Raw genomic sequence first — 5,019 nt, 5'->3', positions numbered from 1 at the left:
GAGGTTCTCCTCCCCCTCTATTCTGCATTGGTGAGGCCGCATCTGGAATATTGTGTCCTGTTCTGGGCCCCTCAGTGCAAGGACAGGGAACTGCTTGAAAGAGTCCAGCACAGAGCCACAAAGATGATGAAGGGAGTTGAACATCTCCTTTATGAGGAAAGGCTGAGGGAGCTGGGTCTCTTGAGCTTGGAGGAGACTGAGGGGCGACCTCATCAATGTTTACAAATATGTAAGGGGTGAGTGTCAGGAAGATGGAGCCAGGCTTTTTTCAGTGATGACCAGTGATAGGACAAGGGGCAATGGGTGCAAGCTGGAACATAGGAGGTTCCACGTAAACATCAGAAAAAACTTCTTTACTGTGAGAGTGACAGAGCACTGGAACAGGCTGCCCAGAGAGGTTGTGGAGTCTCCTTCCCTTGAAACATTCAAAACCCACCTGGGCACGTCCCTGTGTGATGTGCTCTGGGTGATCCTGCTCTGGCAGGGGCGCTGGTCTAGATGATCTTTCGAGGTCTCTTCCAACCCCTAAGATTCTGTGATTCTACATTAATTTAGCTGTAAGATCAAGAAAGCCGTTGATGAGTTTTTAAAATGCTAGGTGCTACTGTATCAACATCATTTGGTTGATGAGAGCTGGAGGGACTACCCTTCTTGCAGTTACAGGTTGTTAGTGAATGGTTAGTGAATGGTGCTCTACTTCCACTCCCTCCACCCCCAAGCCAAAGGCAGAATCTCTGCAGTAAGCCACTGATTTCTGCATCAGAGTTGGAGATGTGCTCTTAAGAAGTGCACTTCCTCAGTTTTCCCTCCTAACAAACATGATGGCTGTGATATGTTGGTCAGATCTCTCTTAAGAGAAGGAATAGATTTACAATACATTATGTACACATAATAAATAAGATTTAATTATTTTGATGAAGGTGGCAGCAGAGGATAGGGAAAAAGCACCAATAAATTGAACTCTAAAGCAACAAAATGTATGCTTTTAAGAACAGGTTACAAACACAAGATAACAGTTAAGTACATTTCTGCTATTAAACATACACAAATTCTTTGTGACTCAGTAAAGCTGTTGCAGCATAGAGTGGACTCAGGGGAGAGGGGTGTGGAGAAGAAAAATGTGCTTGGGTGTCTAATGTTTACATTCTGTTTGATTAGCCAAAACAAGAATTTGGTTTTCACTTCTTATAAAGATTAATTGTATTTTTTATTACCCCAGCAAGTGTTACACTACAGAAACTGATCCCAAGAAAACAGTTTCTAAAACTCAGAAGGAATTTCACTGATTACTAGTAATAATTCAGTTTCTGTTCACAAATGCTGGAATTCTCTCTTATTCCAAACTAACAGTTCAGTCAGCGAGGGCCAGGAAGCCTCAGCTCCTCAACTGTCACACACAGACAGACAAACAGCAAACCTGGCACTCCTGCACAAAGGGAACAGACACGTCAGGGTACCTACTAGAAAAGCTGGCATAAAAGACGCACCTTTTTTTACATATGAATACCAGGGGACTTGGAGTTTATGGTCCAAGCCACCACCATGCAACTAATAAAATCCAAAAGTACCAGTAAGCATTCAGAGATGACCACACACATAGTTGGGCTACAGGTACACAGAGACCTGGCAAAAGGGGATGCCCACATCGTGAAAGACCAAGACATAATACTCAAGACGAGTGACTAACTAGCTATGGCCATGAGATAATGCAAGATTGTTTGTTGTTCAGTAACTGGACACGTAATAAATGAATAATCTGCTTAAGCGGAATTGTGCGGTAGTCTATGCATTTAATTGGAGGATCCAAAAGAACAGTCAGAAGAATATTTATAATACAAAAAAGACATTATATATACATATACACACACATTGAATATACCTATATATCTATAGATATATGAAAATCAGTAAACAAATAATGCCTTTATCAAGACCATCTTAAGGCATTCAAACATTTTACTATGACATTGACCCAGTCTATTATCTTTTTGCTTTGGCTGAATTAAAGCAAACAGATTAAAGGTCTCATCTGAAACATCAAAGACACCTGAAACCAAAGCCTAATAGTATCTGGGGTGACAGCAGCATCATCTAAGAACCCCCCCACTGCACTGCCTATTAGCTGAATAATATTAAAAGGAGTCTAAATAAATCATTCCCACTCACAGCTTTGCAACAGCAGAAGATACATCAGCCTCAGAGACTTTCTAGCCATATATTCTATAGATTCTATTACAAACCGAGGATGGAAAAGATACAGCAAGAGGGCCTGCCCTAGGATAGGATGCCACTGAATATCAAATAGTATTTACAGTACAGTTATGGGATTATAGAACATTTTATAAATACAATTGATATGTGTACAAGGGCACATAAAAGAGAAATTTATTTTCTTGCTTTACAAAGAGAAAGTAACCTTAACTTAAACTTACTGCAGAGTTCCACAGCTGCTGGTTAGGAGCCTCTCTTCTCAACTGCCTGTACAAACCAATCCCCATCACAAGCCACCAGTGAAACACCCATGTTTTAAGCAGCAGCTATGAAGAATCTCAATAGACTCTGAATCTATGTATGAAACATGAAGTTTCCAAACATGGGTAAGGCAGAGCAAGTTGGAGAGTTGTGACAACATTCCCCTGTTAACTTTCTCAGAGAACTTGGACTGCAACACACGCCATTTTTGCAAGGCAATATATAATACTGCAGCAAAGAGGTGGCAAAATTAATACAAAGTACATTACAACTTCTAACACAAGATAACAGAAAATGCCAGAAGCATCTACCCAATTCTCAAGATGTGAGCTCTTCTATATTTGTTTTAAATGGTAATATTTAATATTTCATTACTTGCATATGTCCTTAAAATACAGTAACTTCCTTTAATAAAAGCAACTGGTGTTGCTTGTATAGAACCATGGTGCCTTTACAAACTCTTTAACAGATTGGCTAAAGACCAGCTACAGCATTAAACATGAACATAATACAATGCAGGCAGAGGAGAAATATATTCAGATAAAAAGGCAATTTTAACGTCAATTTAATGAAGGATTGACATTATTTTCTCTGCACACTTCACAAATGGTAAGGTAAACTTGATTAAATTACCTTCAACAAGTAATATATTATACTTTACTCCAAGACAAGTAAACCAGTTTTACTGGGATACTCACTATGAAGGAAGATGATTTTTAAAGGTTTATTTACATGGAAATATTTTACATAATATATAAAATGGAGTAGTAATACACTGCAGCCATTTTATAATATATAAGCTAAATGAAATGAATCTTTTAAACTATTCTATTTCAACAGCTGTGGAACAAGCAGACAGAACACAAATTGTTCTATTAAGCTAAAAACCCATTTTCATTATAGAAATAACTACCTGCTTGAGAAAATAAAGCAATTTTTCATAACTATCTTTAACCACAACAATCGCTTCACAGTCGAGGGGTGAACTTCCACAAATGTTTTCTCCTCTGACAAAGTCTAAGACATTTCCCCACTACCAACCCTCTTCAGTGCAGTTCACTCCTTCCTCAGTTATACCAACAGAAGTAACTTTTTGGACCACACTAAAAACTGGATCACTCAAAATGAACATGCTTCCAAGAAACCTCTAAAAGCTGAACACCACCAAGCAGTTTCTTCACAGACAATATTCAGCACAGTGCTACAGAGAGTGGCACTGGCACAAAGGGAGACACTGAACTGGAGCACAGAAAGGGATCGAATGGCCAGAAGTGCACAAGAATTTCTTAAACCAGCTTGATAGGAAAAGTAAGCTAGTAATTGGTGTTTGCTGAGAGAACAGCTAACAAACACCAATTTCATGATGGTTAGATGATCACAATGCCAGTGCAATGGCACAAATAATAATTTAAAAAAGTAGTAATGCTTACAGGCACTTTATTAATTATCCATTGGAATTCAATTCCAAGGAGGAGGAAATGTTTTAAAAGACATGAAGTTTACTAAAAATAGTGCATTTTCGTTACCATTGTGTTAGCTTCAGAAGAAAGGAGGGGAGATGAACCATAATTTTTTCTGCCTCTCACCTGTATCTCTTGGTGCTGCCCCAGGGAAGCTGCTCAGAGAGCTGCCCCCCTCCCTGCTCCCAGTAACCTTGACAAGCTCAGCACCCTTCCACCATGAGACCAAGGGGATGCCTGCTCACCTGCTGTGGGAAATTATGAACAGTCATGCAGAAGGTAGCAGATACAGTCCTAAGTTCTTAATTCTGTTCTGCATATGGCTGTGAAAGACAGACCACTGAAACTGTACTGATGGCTCAGATGGACTGGTGCATGACATTTCTCAGTTAGTGTAACTAGGAGGAAAACTGTTAAAGCCAAGTGAAACTGGTCTCCATAGTAAGTCTCAAAAGCCATATTTTACAATATTTTCCCATTACTATCTCAAACATATAATAAACGATTAAAATTTATTTTTCAAACTAAAAATTCCAACTAAAGCAGAACTGTACACATTTTCCAGTTTGAAGTCAGAAAATGAAACTAGATTTCACAAGGTGTTTTTCCTAAAGACCTTTTCCTCTCATAACTAAGGAGAATTGACAGACAGGAGACAATTAAGTTGTTTCTGAATGCACAGTCCTTCTGCACTAAGAGTACCAGTCACATGCTACAGCATTACTAATGTCAAATCCAATTATTTAATAAAATGCTAGATCTCATGCTTTATCACTTTACAATCATAAAGACTGACACTTTCTTGTTCCAAAGCTGAGAACTATACTACTACCACAGCAGCTGGAAACACCTCACCAGATAGATGGCTCAGTTTTTCAACACTGTGAACAATTAGGCTAAATACAGCGTGAAGGGAGAGGTACAGCAGCCTTTTTTTGTTGTTGTTGTTTTTTTGTGGTTTTTTTTTTAACTCTCCCTCTTCAGAAATGTATCAGAGAGCTTTATTAGTGTAAAGCAGGTTTTCTGTTTGGTCAACACAAGCAAGCACTGTCATTAACATTTTCGAAGCAGAGATTTGTTTTCTAAA

This window comes from Chaetura pelagica, unplaced genomic scaffold, assembly GCF_000747805.2.
Source record: "Chaetura pelagica isolate M959 unplaced genomic scaffold, ChaPel_1.0 scaffold135, whole genome shotgun sequence".
NCBI classification, from domain to species: Eukaryota; Metazoa; Chordata; class Aves; order Apodiformes; family Apodidae; genus Chaetura; species Chaetura pelagica.
The sequence above is the reverse complement of the archived record's forward strand: the minus strand, read 5'-3'. Positions refer to the sequence as shown.